Source organism: Hyla sarda, chromosome 1 (assembly GCF_029499605.1).
Source record: "Hyla sarda isolate aHylSar1 chromosome 1, aHylSar1.hap1, whole genome shotgun sequence".
Lineage (NCBI taxonomy): Eukaryota > Metazoa > Chordata > Amphibia > Anura > Hylidae > Hyla > Hyla sarda.
In genome coordinates this window covers 471,918,390-471,940,030 of record NC_079189.1, presented here as the reverse complement: position 1 = coordinate 471,940,030, position 21,641 = coordinate 471,918,390, and the positions used below count along the sequence as shown (strand labels likewise).

Genomic DNA, 21,641 nt, shown 5'->3' with positions numbered 1-21,641 from the left:
CTCACCCTAGTAGCAGGATCCATAAAGAAGCACTTCAACAGGCTCTGGACAGGTGATAGATAGACTGAGGCCTACTCCCATAAGGAATACCATAGAAAGAAAAACTGATACTAGGCCCTGCCATTGTGCAATAGCGTGTGTATGTTACTCTTGCTGATTCAAGGTAGGTACTCCCATGATGTATGAGAGTAGGAGACACTGTGGGAAATGTCCATACACTGTTGGCCGAGACCTGACAACACTAACTAGCTGAACTCCTCCCTGTCCCAGGGAACTAGGGTGGAGGCAGGACTGACTTGTCCTGATTCCTCTTTGAGAACTAGTAAGTAGCCACAGCAACAGTCCTCAGCCAGCAGAGTAGTAATAAATGCTGAAAAACACTAAGAAACTTTTACTTCAGAACACACTAAAACTTAGATAAGGATCAGAGACAGGCACCGTGGGGGTAACAACCACCCAAACAGAGCTCAGAAAGTCAAGGTATTCTGCTCTGGGACACCACAAAATTAACATGCCTGACCAACCTTATGGAATCGTAACCAAGGGCAGTAGGTTGTTAAAATAATTCAGGAACATTGGGGATAATAAAGTGTGTGTGTGTGTGTATTGCCTGGTCTAACTACCTGTACATTGTGAGAGAGGAAAAGCAACAATGATACTCTTGTCCTCATTCTGACCTCGTATTCCGAACTAAGATGGGGCTGAGCTGTGATGGAGAGTTTGTAGGTTAAAATAGAAGAGGGCGTGGCTTTGTAAGTCGGACTGACACATTCACCCAGAGATGAGGAGCTTGTGAAATAAGGTGGGGATGAGCTGTGAAGAAGAGAGAGTGATTGTCTGGCAACAGTAGGATACACCAATGTGGGTGTATCAGTGGAAAATTGTGTTTTTAGCTTTGAGATTAACCATAAAAAGTGCTGAAAGTAGAAAGGGCATGGCTTGCAAGCTGGCCAGACACTCACCAGGAGATGCAGAGCTTGTGGAGTAAGGTGCCAGAAGTCCCATAGACTTGCTTGGGACTTAAGACAAAAAAAACCTGACCTTTATGGTGCGTTCCCACCTGGGGTATACGCAGCGTATTTCACGCTGTGAAAAATTTACGGCAGCAGCGGGAAATACGCTGCGTAGTCCTTGCTCACTATACACACAGGGTTTTCCGGCGGCAGCCCTATGTGTGTAGTGAGTTTTGGAGGCGGGGCCATATGCGGCCGTGACTGTGACGTGCGGCTCCGCCTCCAAAACTCACTGCACACATAGGGCTGCCACCGGAAAGCCCTGTGTGTATAGTGAGCAAGGAATATGCATACGCCAAGTGGGAACGCACCCTTACAAACGGGGATGGATTAGGGTTAGTTTTACTATCCTATATTTTTAGGTGACATAAGTAACGTGTATCAAGTTTCAAGGAAATCTCCAGCTGCTTGAAAGTGATGCTGAAACATACAGACATTGAGCTACATTTATCAAGCTTTTTTTACTGCTTTTTGGTGTCACAGATTTGTGGCAATTGCCCATAGCAACCAATCAGATTACTTAATTTATTTAAAAAAAAAAATACTTCTGAAAACTAATAGAAGCAAATTGATTAGTTGCTATGGGCAACTACACCACTCTTCCTCTACACAAGTTTTGATAAATTACCCCCATTAAGTTTTAGATACATAGATAGATATTAACCCAATAACGACCACGGACGAGTATAGACGTCCAGTTTGGCGGCCGTTCCGGCACCTGGACGTCTATACTCGTCCATGCTTCTCGTGGGTGCTGCCCAGTGCACCCACGAGATTGCGGCGGGGACTCAGCTGTAACACACAGCCGGGACCCTGCAGCACTGCCGGGAACGAAGTAAACTTCGGTCCCGGCAGTTTAACCCTTAAGCCGCGGTCGGAATTGACCGCGGGCTGTAAGTTTTATGACAGCGTGAGGGAGCTCCCTCTGTCACCCCTGCAGCACCCCGCATTAAAAAAAGTGAAAAAAATATAAAATAAATAAAAGTGTAACAACAATAAGTATCAAAAAAAGTGTCAAAAAAATAAAATAAAAATATATTTATTAAATAAATATAATGAAAAATAAAAATGTATGTGTAGGATCACACGGCGCACATCCGCAGCATATTATGTGCTGCGGATGCCCGCCAACAGTCACAATAATGAGCTCCCTGCTGCGGCTGGGTAGCTTTTTTGTGTCCATTTATAGCGTCTGATTTCCCGCCGGAAGTCATGAGCGGACACACTGAGCTTCCCAGCCACAGCAGTGATGTCGCCCTTGTGACTGCTGGGGGGCATCCGCGGTGTGAAATATGCTGCGGATGCGCTCTATGTGACCCTACACTGCGTCCCATGTTAGAGGTATCCGTCAGCATCATGTCAAAAAGAGTGATGCTGATGTATACTGTAGCAGCTCCATTCATTTCTGAATATGATGGTACAATATACATTGGCATCCCTTTTTTGACATGACAACGGACACCTGTACTGCAGAAACAAAGTATGAATGGGGACTATTCATATAATGATGCCCTGAAAGTCAAAGGGGGCTCCTCTCTTTTGGGGTCCTACCACACCAAGGAATCAAATATGGCCTAAGCGGGGGTATTTCCAAACACCAGCCGAGCAGCTTAATAAAATGTAGGGTGCATTTCTTGCAATATCAGAAGTGATGTACAAAAAATATGCCCCACAAATGATGCATTTGTGAAAAATTGCAAATTTCGAATTTTTGACACTGACTTTGTAATAATTCCTGCCAAAAAACTATGGTGTTAAAATACTCACTGTACCCCCTAGCGAATACCTTGAGGGGTCTAGTTTTTAAAATGGAGTCATTTGGGGGGGGGTGTTCTTATGTTCTACCCCCTTCAAATTTCTGCAAACCTTGCATAGCACATAAAAAAAAAAAGTACTTTTCAAATTTTCTAAATTTTCTAAATTTCAAGTTAAATTGTTAGGCTTCTAATTAATTTAAAATGTTAATTAAAAACAAAAAAAATGCTGTCAAAATAAAGTAGACATCTGAAAGTATAAGTTTCATAAACTATTTGGTCAGGAAGTATAAATATATGCAACCTATTAGTGTTAAAATGGCAAAAAATCGTAATTTTTTCAAAAATGTCATCATTTTTTGCATTGGAAAAAACAAACTACAAACGATATCGGATTACTTTTACTATGTACATGAAGGACAACTTGTGACAAAAAAACAATGTCAGAATTATTGTGATTGGCAAAACGTTACCAGAGTTATTCTCTAATAAAGACAGACATCCCCGATGAGAAAAAAACAGGCCTGGTCTTTCAGGGGCGTACAGGTTTATTTGTATTGGTCCTTAAAGGGGTTAAATAGATGGAATTGATCTATTTAATATCTATCTATGTATCTAAAATTCAATGTGAGAGAGCAGCATTTTAATAATAATTAATACAATTTTGTGTGTTTTATACTTTGAAATAGAAGTATATGTGAACTCATTTCTTTTTCTGGTGTAAGATCTAGTTAAATAGATTAGATTAAGGCAACATTTCTTTCTTTTTTTTTTTTAAACACCAGCGTTTTGGAAATTGCATTTTTTTTGGCCCCTTTCAGAGTTTTCCTGCTGGTGTGTTTTTTTTTAGAATTTTGTTAGGTACAAAAAATAAATAAATAATTAAATGATGTAGTAGGGATGGAATAAATTGTAGGGATTGAAATTTATATATTTAAGAACAAAATTTTTATAAATTTTCAATCGGACCAATTTATGCAAGCGGCCAGGAACATAAAAATCTAGCCGACAATATTAAAAATGGATAAAGGGGCCATGTAATTGTAAAAAAAAAATTATATATATATTTTTTTAATTAATTTTGTGAAACATTTATTAATAATGCTGATGTGTTTTATAAATTGTGTTTTATTTTGACTACTTTTTAACTTTATTCTCTCTATTTTTGACATTATTTAGGTACTACTACTACCAGCATGGAACAGACTGTTCCATGCTGGGAACTGTAGTACCTGCGCTTCTGACACCCATTGCGATCGTCCCTTATATTCCTGAGATGCGGAGCAGCATCCAGCCAATCACCGCTCTCAGCGGCAAATATGAATCAGAAACTGTACTGGCTGGAGTACAGAGCAGAGATGCATCTCAGGAATATAAAGAACGATCGCAATGGGTATCAGGAGTGACACCCACTGTGATCTGCCCCTTACTCCAGGTACTACTGCTCCCAACATGGAGCGCACACTGCCCCATGCTGGGAGCTGTAGTACATGCAGTAATAGACAGATTGCCGCGGGTGTCACTCCTGACACCCATTGCAATAATCCTTTATAATCTGGAGAAGTGGGCAGCCGCACTTCTACACTCCCCGACACTGTACTGTGTTGTGATGTGAAGTTCTCTTTACACCACAGATTCATATATGCCGCTGAGAGTTGTGATTGGCCGGTGCCATCCAGCCAATAACAACTCTCAGCTCCAAATATAAATCTGTAATGGAAGAGAACTTCACATCACAGTACAGTGCCAGGCAGAAGACTGAAGAGGCATACCGCGCACTTCTCCAGATTATAAAGGATGATTGCAACAGGTGTCAGGAGTGACACCCACTGCAATCTTTCTATTAGTGCACATGCTACAGCTCCAAGCATGGAACAGTCGAGTAATAGTACCTAAATAATGTCAAAAATAAAGTTGAAAAGTAGTAAAAATAAAACACATTTTATAAAACGTAATATTAAAACACATTATTAATAAAAAGTTTCACAAAATTTATTAAAAAAAAATATTATTTTTAAAATTACATGGCCCCTTTATACATTTTTAAGATTGCCGGCTACATTTTTATGTCCTTGCCCGCTAACATAAATTGGTCCCTGATTTAACCCCTTAACGATGCAGGACATAAATGTACGTCCTGGTGAGCTGGTACTTAACGCACCAGGACGTACATTTACGTCCTATGCATAACCGCAAGCAACCGCAGCCAGGTACCCGCCCGTAATGCCGGACATCAGTGATCGCACGGATGTCTGCCATTAACCCCTCAGATGCCTTGATCAATACAGATCACGGCATCTGCAGCATTGCGGACACTAAAATGGATGATCGGCAGTGCTGCCACGGCGATCCGATCATCCAGCATAGCAGCCGGAGGTCCCCTCACCTGCCACCACTGCCTTCCACGGGTCTTCTGCTCTGGTCTGCGATCGAGCAGAAGCAGAGCAGAAGATGACCGATAATACTGATCAGTGCTATGTCCTAGGCATAACACTGAACAGTATTAGCAATCGAATGATTGCTATAAATAGTCCCCTATGGGGACTATTAAAATGTAAAAATAAAAGTAAAAAAAAATGTGAAAACCCCCCTCCCCCAATAAAAACGTAAATTGTCCCATTTTCCCTATTTCACCCCCAAAAAGTGTAAACACATTTTTTAGATACATATTTGGTATCGCTGCGTGCGTAAATATCCCAATTATTAAAATAAAATGTTAATGATACCGTATGGTGAACGGCGTGAACATAAAAAAAAATTCCAAAATAGCAGATTGTTTATAACATTTTATTCCCAAAAAATGTATAAAAAAAAGTATTAAAAGTTTTATATGAGCAAATATGATATCAATAAAAAATGAGCCCTCATACCACCGCTTATACGGAAAAATTAAAGCGTTATAGGTCTTCAAAATAGGGGGATTTTAAACATACTAATTTGGTTAAACAGTTTGTGTTTTTAATTGTATTGACCCAAAGAACAAAGAACACATGTTATTTTTACTGTAAATTGTACGGCGTGAAAGCGAAACCTTCCAAAATTGGCAAAATTGCAGTTTTCTTTTTAATTTCCCGACACAAATAGTATTTTTTTTTGGTTGGGCCATACATTTTATGGTAAAGTGAGCGATGGCACTACAACGGATAACTGGTCACGCAAAAAACAAGCCCTCATACTAGTCTGTGGATGAAAATATAAAAGAGTAATGATTTTTTGAAGGCGAGGAGGAAAAAACGAAAATGTAAAAATAAAATTGTCCTTAAGGCCCAAATGGGCTGAGTCCTTAAGGGGTTAAAATTAATTTTAAAAAATACATAAATTTCGTTCCCTACTATTTTTTTTATCCCTACTGTAGCTGTATTTTTTATTTTTATGGTAACCTATGAAATTTTATTTAAAAAAATTAAATTAAATTAAAAAAAAAGCTTTTTTAGATTGCTAAAGTAAAAAAAAGAATAAAAACCACCCTCAAAAATGCCAATGTTTTTTTTGGGGGCGTTTTTTCACTCCTATAGACTTCTCAGGGAGAAAAACGCCAAGATGTTCCCGAAAAAACGCCAAAGTCTCAACATGAGGTCATTTTTCAAAAACTGCCAAGGAGCCCAAAATTAAAATAAATACCGTATTTATCGGGGTATACCACGCACCGGCCTATAACACGCACCCTCATTTTACCAAGGATATTTGGGTAAAAAAAGTTTTTTACCCAAATATCCATGATAAAATGAGGGTGCGTGTGTGCGCGTGTATACCCCGATACACCCCCAGGAAAGGCAGGGGGAGAGAGGCCGTCGCTGCCCGCTTCTCTCCCCCTGCCTTTCCTGGGGTCTAGAGCGCTGCTGTCGGCCCTTTTCACCCCCTGGTTATCGGCGCCGCTGCCAGTTCTGTCCCCCTGACTATCGGTGCCGGCGCCGATAGCCAGGGGGAGAGAAGCGGCGCCGACAGCCAGGGGGAGAGAAGGGGCAGCAGCACCCATTGCCGGCGCCGCTGCCCCGTTGCCTCCCCCCATCCCCGGTGGCATAATTACCTGAGTCCGGTCCGCGCTGCTCCAGGCCTCCGTCGTGCGTCCCCAGCGTCGTTGCTATGCACGGCGCGGCACTCTGACGTCATGCGCCGCGCCGTTCAGCGCATAGCAATGACGCCGGGGACGCACGACGGAGGCCTGGAGCAGCGCGGACCGGACTCAGGTAATTATGCCACCGGGGATGGGGGGAGGCAACGGGGCAGCGGCGCCGGCAATGGGTGCCGCTGCCCCTTCTCTCCCCCTGGCTGTCGGCGCCGCTTCTCTCTCCCTGGCTATCGGCGCCGATAACCAGGGGGTGAGAAGGGCCGACAGCAGCGCTCTAGACCCCAGGAAAGGCAGGGGGAGAGAAGCGGGCAGCGACGGCCTCTCTCCCCCTGCCTTTCCTGGGGGTGTATCGGCGTATAACACGCACACAGACTTTAGGCTAAAAATTTTTGCCTAAAAAGTGCGTGTTATATGCCGATAAATACGGTAAATAAATAGCTAAAGGATTTAAAAAACCACTAAACTTAAAAATGCCAAGTGGATATGACATGCAGTTAACATCTGGCCACTTGTCTAAGACTAATATACAATTATTTTTTTTTTTTTTGAGAAAGAAGGAAAATTGTGTACATAAATACAATATTATTTGAAAGAACATTATAAAAAAGACAAATTGTTTGCATTTTATTTTTACTATATGGTGAAAATGCAAAAATAAAACCACGACTGATTTTTCCCATAAAAAAATAAAAAAAATAAAAAATAAAATGAGTTTTTACTGCCCTAAGAATAAAAATGCTAGGGTCACAATACAACCAAAAAGATTTGGGTTCACAAGGCCCAGAAGTAGAGAGCTTCATTTGAGGTTACAACCTCTGTAAAAGGTTAAGGTGCCAGGGACAATTATTTACAGATCTTTTCTTACTTTTCCATTGCTTACATGACATAATCTCCAGGATGTTTCCCTCTTCAGTAATGGACCACTAATCCCAGTAGGAATGTTTAGTAATGTTTGGATTTAAAATGTCTATTATTTTTTATGTGTTTTCATTTAGAGGCCATTACAGAATGATGGTTGTTTGGATGAAGATACCATATCTACATGACGAATAACATGCTGTTGAAATGTTTACATTTATCTAGACATACACACAATTTTTCAAGAAAATGAAGTATTTCTCGCAGAAAAAGATTGCAGTAAAACAAACATGTTTTGCTATACACATGTTTATTCCATTTGTGTGTATTGGAACTAAACCAAAAAAGGAAGGAAAAAAAGCAAATTGTACATGATGTGAAACCGAACTCCAAAAATAGGCTGGACAAAATTATTGGCACCCTTTCAAAATTGTGGAAAAATAAGATTGTTTCAAGCATGTGATGCTCCTTTAAACTCACCTGGGGCAAGTAACAGGTGTGGGCAATATAAAAATCACACCTGAAAGCAGATAAAAAGGAGAGAAGTTCACTTAGTATTTGCATTGTGTGTCTGTGTGTGCCACACTAAGCATGGACAACATAAAGAGGAGAACGGTCTGAGGACTTGAACCAAAATTGTGGAAAAATATCAACAATCTCAAGGTTACAAGTCCTTCTCCAGAGATCTAGATTTGCCTTTGTCCACAGTGCGCAACATTATCAAGAAGTTTGCAACCCATGGCACTGTAGCTAATCTCCCTGGGTGTGGATTGAAGAGAAAAATTTATGAAAGGTGTCAACACAGGATAGTCCGGATGGTGGATAACCAGTCCCAAACAAGTTCCAAAGATATTCAAGCTGTCCTGCAGGCTCAGGGAGCATCAGTGTCACCGCGAACTATCCGTCAACATTAAAATGATATTACACGCTAGAGATGAGCGAATCAAAGCTGACAAACCCGAATTCGTTACAAATTTTAGGAAATATTCGATTTGCAACGAATGCGAATATTGCCGTGATTCTATCGTTTAATTTAACTCCATTCACTGCGGTGCATGCTCCAGGGCATCTAAAATGTCAGTCAGTACATGGGGCAAGGAAAGCTGGGAAAGCGGGAAGGGAAGTAGGCGGGATGACCCTGAATCACATGCAGGATGCAGCCTATCAGCAGCCAGTCACCCCTGTGATGTCACAGCCCTATATAATCAGCAGCCATCTTGCGGCCAGTCACCTAATTATAATACACTGCAAAAGGATCATAGGACGCAGTGCCTGTGTGTGTGTTACAGCAGAGAAAAACACAGTCTAGCAGCATTTAACATCCTCCTAGTCACATCAGCGTTCTCGTGGATGGAGAGCAATGTTTTTTTTTCACTGAAAAGGATTTTTACTGCAGCTGCTGGCATTAAACTCCCAATCACTTTCTTCAGCATAGTATTACAGAGAGGGGCACATAACTGTGTGTTGCCTCATACATTTCAACAAGCTGCATCAACTTCATAAATCTTAGCAGAGGAGGCATGAATAATTTTTCAATTCAGTGTCTATGTTCCACAAAATATCATTTACTGCTTATACTAGTTTATAGATGGTATAATACCCAGCTGTCCATTCCTAATAGTCTTTGACAGAGTGCAATTTTGTGTTTAGTACACAGCTTTTTTTTTTGCTGCAGCACTGTTGTGTACTGCTGGTGTTTTACAAAAATGTGTTTTTTTAAGAGTACTGTAGCGCATTTTTCTGCCCTCATCAGTGCATACCGCATACGTACATCTAAGTAGTTTACTATTTTGTACCTGTTAATCTGTCAAGGGCCTACATACTGTGAAAGGACAGCCAATAGTACACACCCTCTGCTGTTCTAGACAAATACTGTTTTAAGCGTAGTGAAGCGTATTGTACTCCCCTCATATACACAAGTATGTCAGGCAGAGTAGTGCCAGGACATGCACAGAGGAGTGGCAGAGGCCTAAATTCATCAGGTGCAGGCAGAGGTTGCAGCGTAGGGGTGTGTGGCAGCCGGAGTCGCAGTGAGTGGTCTGAGATCCCGGTGTCAGCTAGCAGTCGTGTCACGACCAGCAACCCAGCAGCCGTGATTGATCGGTTCACTCAGTCATCCACTTCATCCCAAGTGAGGTTCACTTGGTCATCCACTTCATCCCTAATGACAACCGACACCCCCAGTTGATAGTCGGTGGGTTCCTCAAAATTGGCATGGCCCTCATGCTAATGCTACCTCCTCCAGGCTCTGTCATTGTGCCACCATATGGTCTCCATGCTGATGCTGCCACATCCAGGCTCTCTAATTGTGCTGCTCTATGGTCTCCTCCTGCTGATGCTACCACCTCCAGGCTCTCTTATTGTGTTGCCTTGGATGTAAAACATAATTAAGGTGCTGGTCCTCAGTTTCAGAAATTCCTTGCATTAGGGTCACTTTCAGGACTCCTGATGCCACCTCCAGGCTGTGCCATTCAGCCAGCCACTATATGATCTCCTCATGCTTCAGCCACATCCAGACTGTGCCATTCAGACACTTTATGGCCTCCTCATGTTTCAGCCACCTCCAGGCTGTGGCATTCAGCCACTATATGGTCTCCTCATGCTTCAGCCACCTTCAGGCTTTGCCATTCAGACACTATATGGTTTCCTCATGCTTCAGCCACCTCCAGGCTGTGCCATTCAGACACTATATGGTCTCCCTATGCTGCCACAAACTCCAGGCAGTCATTCAGCCACTAATATGGTTTCCTCATACTGATGCCATCTCCAGGCTCTGTCATTGTGCTGCCATGTGACATATGACTTCTTGTTAGATTTGGTCCCTTGTACCCACACGCCGGGGCCCGGGACACTAAAACGTGGGAGTTAAAAGTTCAGTTTCAAAATCCTCAATTTCAATTTAAAAATCTTAAATTTCAAGGCTGTGCCATTCAGACACTATATGGTCTCTTCATGCTTTAGCCACGTCCAGGCTGTGTCATTCAGCCACTATAAGGTCTCCATATATTGACTTTGTATTGTAAGAAACATGTGGCTATCCTTGAGTTACTCTCCCAGCATTATTGCCATGTTGATACCAGACCAGTAATAAAAGGAATATTGCCAAGGACTAGCAGAAACAGGGAACTGTGGATACTGACCACCGGCTGTTGGAATTGACTGACTATCCCAGGTGGTAGATTTACCATTTTGAAGTTCCTCAGTTACAGTTTGCTTTAAGTCGTTCATTCTTTGTTGTGGTTCTTCAGTTGCAGAGATAAGTTGTATCATCTTTTCCTGTTCCTCCGATGAGCTAATGTCACTGGAACACACAACACTCATATTGACATCTAATGAAGTATCCTTTTCTTCAGAGAATGTATATATCATTTTATTATTTTGAATGTGAGGTGGTATTCTGTCAATTTCTGATTATAAAGGAATTTTGGAATCTGGGACACAGGTAAAAATAAGTATTTTTAAGCGTACTGTAGCACATTTTTCTGCACTCATTAGTGCATACCACATACCTACATCTAATTAGTGTACTATTTTGTACATGTTAAACTGTCAAGGGTCTATATACTGTGAAAGGACAGCCAATAGTACACACATGCTGCTGTTCCAGACAAATACTGTTTTAAGCTAAATGAAGCATATTGTACTCCCCTCATATACGCAATAAGTATGTCAGGCATAGTATTGAAATCTCAATTTCAAAACCCTTAATTTCAATTTAAAAATCTTACATTTTAATAAAAAAATCATAAATTTCAATGGTCTTATGCTGCTGCCAACTCTAGGCTGTGCCATTCAGACACTATATGGTCTCCTCATGCTTCAGCCAACTCCAGGCTGTGTCATTCAGGCAATATATGGTTTACTGATGCTGCTGGGCCTGTGTCTGGTAATAAACATTTTGTTATGGTAGCACTTGCTACCCAAAATCTTCAGTTTAAATTTCAGAATTCATCTTTTAATCTTAGGCATTGTGAAGCCCTAGTGTCTACTCATGCTGCTGCCAACTCCTGGCTGTGCCATTCAGACACTATATGGTCTCCTCATGCTTCAGCACACTCCAGGCTTTGTAATTCAGGCAGTATATGGTTTACTGATGCTGCTGGGCCTGGGCCTGGACCTAAAAAATTTTTATGGTAGCACTAGCTACCATAAATCTTCAATTTAAATTTCAAAATTAATCTTTTAATCTTAGGGATTGTGAAGCCCTAGTGTCTACTCATGCTGCTGCCAGCCCCAGGCTGTGTCATTCAGCCACTATATAGTCTCCTCATGCTGCTGCCACCTCCACGCTGTGTCATTCAGCCACTATATGGTCTCCTCGTGCTGCCAACACCTAAACGCTGTGTCATTCAGCCACTATATGGTCTCCTCATACTGATGCCACCTCCAGGCTCTGTCATTGTGCTGCTCTGCGGCGGTGATTCTAAAAGCGATGCCTGTAATCTGCATGTCATACTGAATAACAGTATTATTTCACTACCCCAGCACACTCCATATGTGTGTTAGAACACAGCAAAGTATTCTACACCCCTATTGAGACTCTCTGTAGGCCAGAAATAGCCATTTTTAAAATAGATTCACTGCAAATAAATTCAGATCTAACCGAATTTTTTGAAAAATTCGGCAAATCAGACGAATCTATTTTTTCAAAAGTTCGCTCATATCTAGACATATTGTTTCAAATATACAATGTGTCTTCTTTATGTTGGTATCATAAAATGGACATGTTTTTACCTTTTGAAGACATTGGAAGGCTTTAAAATTTAGTAGCAATTTTCCAAATATTCATGACAATTTCAAAAAATTTTAAGGACTAGTTCAGTTTGAAGAAGATTTGAGAGGGCTATTTGTTAGAAAAGTATTCAAAATGACATTCAGAATGGTTGTAAACCATTTAGGTGTTTCACAGGAATAGCAGCAAGTTCCTGTGAAACTCTCAAAGGGCTAACAGAGAAAAAGAACCACAAAATTTGTGACCTAATTTCTCCCGATTCTGGAAATACTCCATATGTGGACATAAAATGTCATAAGGGCACACAACATGGCTCAGGAGGGAATGAGCAACTTTGGGATTTTGGAGAGAGGATTTGGCTGGAATTTTAGTCAGGGCCATGTCGCCTTTACAAAGCCCCCATGGTGCCAGAACAGCTGAAAACCCCCCACATGTGACATTATTTTGGAAACTACACCCCCTCAAGGAATGTAACAAGGGGTACAGTGAGTATACACATCCCCTAGGTGTTTGCCAATTTTTTGTTAAAGTGGGTCGTAACAATAAAAAAAAAATAAAAAAAATTTGTACACTGGTGCAACCCCTGATTTTTCATTTTTACAAAGAGGTAACAGAGAAAAAGCACCACAAAATTTGTAACCCAATTTCTCCCGATTCGGGAAATGCCCTATATGTGGATGTAAAGTGTTGTGTGGACGCAACACAGGGCTCAGGAGGAAAGGAGTAACTTTGGGATGTTGGAGAGAGGATTTGTCTGGAATTGAAGTCAGGGGCCATGTGGCTTTTACAAAGCCCCCATGGTGCCAGAACAGCAGATACCCCCCATATGTGACACCATTTTGGAAACTGCTCCCCTCATGGAACGTAACAAGGGATACAGTGAGTAATAACACCAAATAGGTGTTTGCTAATTTTTTGTTACAGTTAAATTTTTACAAGGGGTTAACAGAGAAAAAGCACACAGTATTTGTGAACAAATTTCTCTCCATTCTGGAAATATCCCATATGTGGATGTAAAGTGTTGTGCGGTTTCAACACAGGGCTCAGGAGGGAAGGAGGAACTTTGGGATTTTGGAGAGAGGATTTGGTTGGAACTGAAGTCTGGGGGTCATGTCCCCTTTACACAGCCCCAATGGTGCCAGAACAGCAAAAAAAAAAAACACAAGTCACCCCATTTTGGAAACTACACCCCTCAAGAAATGTAGCAAGGGGTGCATTGAGCATTTACACCCCACTGGCAAAAAATTTTGGAACAGTGGCCTGTGCATATGAATTTCATTTTTCATTTTCACGGACCACTGTTCCAAAAATCTTTTAGACACCTGTGGGGTGTAAATGCTCACTGTACCCCTTGTTACATTCCATGAGGGGTGTAGTTTCCAAAATGGTGTCACATGTGGTGTTTTTATTTTGTCAGAAGCCACGCCTGTGCAAATGACCAATTTAGGCTTCTGAGCAATGTTGTGTGCGCCCACAGATCGCATTGCGTCCACATATGGAGTATTTCCATACTCTGGAGAAATTGTGTTACAAATTTTAAGTCTTTTTCTCCTTTTACATCCTTGTGAAAATAAAAAGTATAGGGGAACACCAGCATGTTAATGTAAAAAGAATATTTTTTTTTACACTAACATGCTGGTGTAGCCCCCAAATTTTCTTTTTCATAAGGAGTAAAAGTAGCAAAAGCCCCAAAAAATTTGTAACACAATTTCTCCCGAGTACGGAAATACCCCATATGTGGCCCTAAACTGTTGCCTTGAAATATGACAGGGCTCTGGAGAGAGCTCCATGCGCATTTGAGGCCTAAATTAGGGATTTGCCTAGGAGCTGACTCGTATGCAAGCAATGTGCTTGCCTCCTCCACCAAAAATACCCTACAGCAATGTTTCCCAAACAGGATGCCTCATGTTGTTGCAACACTACAACTCCCAGCATGTTTGGATAGTCAATGGCAGTTCAGCCATGCTGGGAGTTGTTGTTTTACAATAGCTGAAGGGTCCATTTAGGAAACAGTGCCGTGCGAGACGTTATTAAAGCCGTTATTCTTATTGGGGGGTTGGGGGGTAACGGTGTAAGGGTATGTGTATATGCAGGGCTGGACTGGCCTACCAGGATATTGAGAAGGAACCCCGGTAGGCCACTCCCCCCATGGGCCGGCAGGGCTGTGTAAGTAATATTGGGCCTGTGTAGGAGCCAGAGGCCGAGGCTAAAGCTGCTCTGCCTCTGATCCATTGCGCTGACCTTGCTCGCTTACACACCTCCGGCTGCAGGCCAGAGGCCCCTCCCTCAGATGACAAGCAGTGCGGCTTCTTTACAGATACAGCGGCTGCGTAATGACAGGGCCGGCACCGAGGAGGGCAGAAAATCACTTGCCACGCTGGGGCACTGTGCCGTAATCCCTTACTCACAGAGCTGTGTGGGGGCACAGCAGTTAGTGAGTGTGGGGCTGGCCGGGTGACTGGCGCTGATGGGGCCCCTAACCATTTCACCCTCCGATCCCCCCCCTCATGGGCTGCACGGGCCGTGCTGCAGTGGCATGGGTGGATGCAGGTGAGGAGGCCAGGTGTTAATGTATGATGTGTTTGTATGATTTGTGTGTATGTTTGATGATTGTATGTATAATGTGTGTATGTATGATGTTTGTATGTATAATGTGTGTATGTATGATGTTTGTATGTATAATGTGTGTATGTATAATGTGTGTATGTATGATGTTTGTATGTATAATGTGTGTATGTATGATGTTTGTATGTATAATGTGTGTATGTATGATGTTTGTATGTATAATGTGTGTATGTATGATGTTTGTATGTATAATGTGTGTATGTATAATGTGTGTATGTATGATGTTTGTATGTATAATGTGTGTATGTATAATGTGTGTATGTATGATGTTTGTATGTATAATGTGTGTATGTATGATGTTTGTATGTATAATGTGCGTATGTATGATGTTTGTATGTATGATGTGTGTTTATGTATGTAATAAATGATAGATGTGTGTAAGCTAGATGTATATATGTATGTTTAATGTGTGCGTATATGTATTGTGTGTATGTTTTATTGTGTGTGTATGTAGGATGTATGTATGTATGTAATGTATGATGTAGGGCCGCCATCAGGGGGGTACAGCCAGTACTCCAGTAAGGGCACCGGGGCCCTGCTGTACCCCCCTGCAGCGGGCGTAGCACAGAAGGGCTGGACTGATGGTGGGACCTCCAGCCTGAGAGGGGGCCCGCTGCTGCAGCACCATTTTCTTTTAAAATATTCAGCCTGCGGCCTTTAATGTCAGTGCAGGGGCCAGGGCTGTGGCCGCACTGACTCTATGGGAGGAGAGCAGAGGGATGATCCTCCCCTTCCCCCCACACTCCTCTGCGTGCAGTCTGCAGTCCAATAGGAGCAGGGCCATGCTTTGCTTCCTGTTCCATGGAGGTTTCCGACACCCACCCGTGCTGAGGCCGCCCATCAATAAGGTAACTTTCTGGTGGGAAAGAGGGAAGAACACAAATTGCTTTTTAGGGGTCAGTGGGGGATTTCTCAATGTTTCTTGAACAGGGTGCCCCCAGCTGTTGCAAAACTACAACTCCCAGCATGCCTTTGGCCATCCATGCATGCTGGGAGCTGTAATTTTGCAACAGCTGGAGGCACCTTGGTTGAGAAACACTGATCTTTCTCTCAATCTATCTCCTATCTATCTATCTCTCATATCTATCTATCTATCTCATATCTATCTCCTATCTATCTATCTATCTATCTATCTCTCTATCTATCTCCTATCTATCTATCTATCTATCTATCTATCTCTCATATCTATCTATCTATCTGTCTCATATCTATCTCCTATCTATCTATCTATCTATCTATTTATTTATTTATTTATCTATCTCATATCTATCTATCTCTCTCTCATATCTATCTAATATCTATCTATCTCATATCTATCTATCTCATATCTATCTCATATCTATCTATCTATCTATCTCATATCTATCTATCTATCTCCTATCTGTCTATCTATCTATCTATCTCATATCTATCTATGTCTCTCTCTCATATCTATCTCATATCTATCTATCTCATATCTATCTATCTATCTATTTCATATCTATCTATCTATCTATCTATCTATCTATCTATCTATCTATCTATCTCCTATCTGCTAATCTATCTATCTATCTATCTATCTATCTATCTCATATCTATCTCATATCTATCTATCTCATATCTATCTATCTCATATCTATCTATCTCTCTCATATCTATCTATCTATCTCCTATCTGTCTATCTATCTATCTATCTATCTCATATCTATCTCTCTCTCTCTCATATCTATCTCATATCTGTCTATCTCATATCTATCTGTCTATCTCATATCTATCTATCTATCTATCTATCTATCTCATATCTATCTATCTCTCTCTCTCATGTCTATTTATCTCATATCTATCTCTATCATATCTATCAATCTCTATCTATCTATCTCATATCTATCTCCTTTCGCTCTCATATCTATCTATCTCATATCTCTCTCTCTCATATCTATCTATCTCTATCATATCTATCTATGTCCTTTCTCTCTCATATCTATTTATCTCATGTCTATCTCCTTTCTCTCTCATATCTATCTCCTATCTGCTAATCTATCTATCTATCTATCTCATATCTATCTCATATCTATCTATCTCATATCTATCTATCTCATATCTATCTATCTATCTCTCTCATATCTATCTATCTATCTATCTCCTATCTGTCTATCTATCTATCTCATATCTATCTATCTCTCTCTCATATCTATCTCATATCTGTCTATCTCATATCTATCTGTCTATCTCATATCTATCTATCTATCTATCTCATATCTATCTATCTATCTCATATCTATCTATCTCTCTCTCATGTCTATTTATCTCATATCTATCTCTATCATATCTATCCATCTATATATCTATCTATCTCATATCTATCTATCTATCTCATATCTATCTATCTATCTATCTCCTTTCGCTCTCATATCTATCTATCTCATATCTCTCTCTCTCATATCTATCTTTCTCTATCATATCTATCTATGTCCTTTCTCTCTCATATCTATTTATCTCATATCTATCTATCTATCTCCTTTCTCTCTCATATCTATCTATCTATCTATCTATCTATCTATAAAGTACAAATAGATGCAGCACACCACAACTTGAAGATCACGGTGCAAAATTTATTCCATAGTGTATTCCAATACACTTTTTCAAGCCAGCGTGAGGCTGGTGAAACGTTGTCTATTGGAATACACTATGGAATAAATTTTGCACCGTGATCTTCAAGTTGTGGTGTGCTGCATCTATTTGTACTTTATGGATTGAGGAACCGGCGACCGAGGCTCCAAGTATGCTTGCACCCCGTTCAATACTACCTATCTTTCTTGATGTGCTGCTCATATTTGGACTTTATCTATCTATCTATCTCATATCTATCTATCTACTATCTATCTATCTATCTCATATCTATCTATCTATCTCCTTTCTCTCTCATATCGATCTGTCGATCTATCTATCTCATATCTATCTATCTCATATCTATCAATCATCTCATATCTATCTCATATCTATCTATCTATCTATCTATCTATCATCTATCTATCTCTCATATCTATCTATCTATCTATCTCTCATATCTATCTATCTATCTATCTATCTATCTCTCCTATATAGCTTATATCTCTCTTATGTCCATCTATCTATATCTATGTTATATCTCAGTGTTTCCCGACCAGGTGGCCTCCAGCTGTTGTAAAACTACAACTCCCAGCATGCCTTTGGTTGTCCGGGCATGCTGAGAGTTATTGTTTTGTAACAGTTGGAGGCTCCTTGGTTGGGAAACACTGATCTATCTATCTCATATCTATCAATCTATCTATCTATCTCATATCTATCTCATATCTATCTATCTCATATCTATCTCATATCTATCTATCTATCTCATATCTATCTATCTCTCTAATGTCTATCTATCTATATCTATGTTAGATCTCAGTGTTTCCTGACCAGGGGGCCTCAAGCTGTTGTAAAACTACAACTCCCAGCATGACTTTGGCTGTCCAGGCATGCCGGGAACTGATCTATCTGGAGGCATGATCTACCTAGGGACTCTTTCTACTGGGGGGCATTACATACCTAGGGCACTACCTGTTGAGGGACCTACCTACTAAGAGCATTATCTACTTGGGGGGGCACTATCTACTGGGCACATTACCTACCTGGGAGCACTACTACCTTGGGGCACTACCTACTGGGGCATTACCTACTGTCTACCCGTTTGGGTCATATTTCGCAATATCTTGGAGTTTTTCACAAAAAATGCTGCACCACTTATATAAAGTACAATACGTCACGAAAAACAATCTCAGAAAAAGCTCCGCTCAGAAAAAGTGTTCTAAAGTTATTACCATTTAAGGAGACACATGTCAAATTATAAAAAAAAAAAAAAGTGCCTGGTCATTAAAGGGTTACTCCGGTGGAAAATATATATCTTTTTTTTTTTCAAATATATATATATACGTCTATTTAAAAATCTTAATCCTTCTAGTACTTATCAGCTGCTGTATGCTACAGAGGAAGTTGTGTAGTTCCCATAGCAAACTTCTCCTGCTCTGGACAGTTCCTGACATGGACAGAGGTGTCAGCAGAGAGCACTGTGGTCAGACTGGAAAGACCTACACAACTTCCTGTGGAGCATACAGCAGCTGATAAGTACTGGAAGGATTAAGATTTTTTAATAGAAGTAATTTACAATTTTTTTTAACTTTCTGGAGGGAGCCTGTTGATTTGAAAAAAAAAAATTATAATAATAATAAGGGGTGTAGTAAAAGCTTGGTTTTTGATTTACTAGGCTTCTGTCATTTACATTGTGGCTGTGCCAGTTGACAAGTGGGGCTGGTATGCAGTTATTTCCAGGGCTGGTTTTTATCCCCAGTCCGGCCCTGTGTATATGTAGTGTTTTACTCTTTATTTTTGTGTTAGTGTAGTGTAGGTGTTTTTTTTTTGGTACGTACACACAGATTTACCGCAACTCAAACTCGGAGCAAGAAACTTACTGAAAACCCGCCCGTGTGCTCTAGCTGTTGCTGGCCAAGGGTGATTGATGCTGTCTCAGATACCACCAGTCAAAAATTTTTTCCAGCCCACCAGGTCACCAGAGACCCGATTGGCCCAGAAACGCCATATGGAAGGTCACAGTACAGAGACCCATGCACAGTGGTCTCCAAACTGTGGCCCTCCAGATGTTGCAAAACTACAACTTTCAGCATGCCCAGACAGCTAACCCCATGTTTCCTGCTGTGAGTTTGAAAGGGGGCAGGATCTCCGTGCCAAATTTTTAGCAGTAGACTTCTGCTGATGGAAATCCACCTCACACCCTATTTTATAATGCAGATCTGTCACAAATATGCAGCAACAACTGCATGCATTGCTTGCGGATTTTGTTGCAGATTCACTTTGGATCTCACCCTAAACACAGAAAGTGGGGAAATCAGTCACAAATCTACAACATAATGAGCGGCTATTCCGACTCATTTGGATTTAACTACTGCTCATTATTTTTCTCTGGGACACAGCATGGCGGCAGCAGCTACATCATAAAGTATTTATCATTTTTTTAATGCTGCCCCCCAAGGTTCCTGGTTGAAAATTTAGCCCTGTGAGTCAGAAATGTTACAGACCCTATTACACTTTTCCCATTTCATCGCTTTTCTTTTTTTTTTTTTTTCCTCCCCACCTTCTAAGATAACTTTTATATTTTTCCACCAACAGAGTCATGGGGATTTTTTTATTTATAGCACAACATTCCTTAACCCCTTGGGGACGGAGCCCATTTTGACTCTAAGGGCCAGAGCATTTTTTGCAAATCTGATCTCTGTCACTTTATGCATTAATACCTCTGGGATGCTTTTACTTATGAATTTGATTCCGACATTCAATTTTTTTCGTGACATATTCTATTTTATGTTAGTGGAAATTTTTCGTCGATACTAGCATCATTTCTTTGTGCAAAAAATTAGCATTTTCTAACTCTCTGCTTGTAAGGAAAATGGACATGACAAATAAATGATATATTGATTCACATATATAATACGTCTACTTTATGTTGGAGTCATAAAGTTGACATGTTTTTACTTTTTGAACACATTAGAGAGCTTCAAAGTATAGCAGCAATTTACCAAATTTTCACGAAAAATTCTTAATCAGAATGCCCATTCTGCCGCATGACGTTTTTTTTTGTTTTTTTTTTGTGAAAAAACGCTGCGGCCAGATGTTAGCTGCAAGTTAATAGGGAACTGCAAAATGCCAAATCTACTTGGCGTTTTTCAGTTTGGCTTTTTTTTTATCTTTTTGGGCTCCTTGGCAGTTTTTAAAAAAAGACCTCTTGTCGAGACCTTGGTGTTTTTTTCTGGAAAATCTTGGCGTTTTCCTCCCATAGAAGTCTATGGGAGTGAAAAAACGCCAAGAAAAACGCCATGTGGGTTTTAACTTTGTTTTTTTTTTCAGGCGGTTTTTATTCTTTTTTGGACTTTAGCGATCCAAAAAAGTGATGGAGATACCTTTTTTATTAAAATTTCATAGGGTACCTTAAAAAAACAATAATAAAAAAGAAACAGTAGTGATGGAAAAAATTGTATTTAATGAAATTTATCTTTTTTATAACAAAAGTTTTATTAATTTTTTTACTAGACATTAACTTGACACTTTGCTTATGTTCACAAATGACCAAGTATATACTGTTTATTCAATTCTATTACACAAAGAGTTAAGGGGTGTAAGTACTGTATGCGTATGTTAAGTCTATGAGGGATAATTATCAAAATCTGTGTAGAGGAAGAGTGGAGCAGTTGCACATAGCAATACTGAATCATAAAAAGAAGTGCATACATTGAATTTTCTTGTGAGCAGGGATGGGGGTAAGCAGGGATGGTGCTGGGGAGCGGGGGGCAGGGATGGTGTCTGTGTGGGGGGTGTTTGGGGGGCACAGAGTTAAGAAACACTGTCCAGGCATGGTTGGAGTGGTAGTTCGGCAACATCTGAAGGGCCAGATGTTGCAGAACTACAACGCCCAGCAAGCCTGACTGTCTGGGCATGCTGGGAATTGTAGTTTGCAACATCTGTATAGTGGTCTTCAAACCGTGCCCCTCCAGATGTTGCAAAACGACAACTACCAGCATGCC

At 40.6% G+C, this 21,641-nt stretch overlaps 1 long non-coding RNA gene across 1 annotated transcript in view; it reads right to left on the bottom strand.

The window, feature by feature from the left end:
* The window catches only part of LOC130285500 (uncharacterized), a 36,030-nt gene that overhangs the window by 11,326 nt on the left and 3,063 nt on the right, over window positions 1–21,641 (bottom strand). Inside the window, exon 2 of the long non-coding RNA XR_008847352.1 lies at window positions 3,241–3,330. This is a non-coding gene — a long non-coding RNA (uncharacterized LOC130285500). The remainder of the gene's footprint in view (window positions 1–3,240; window positions 3,331–21,641) is intronic.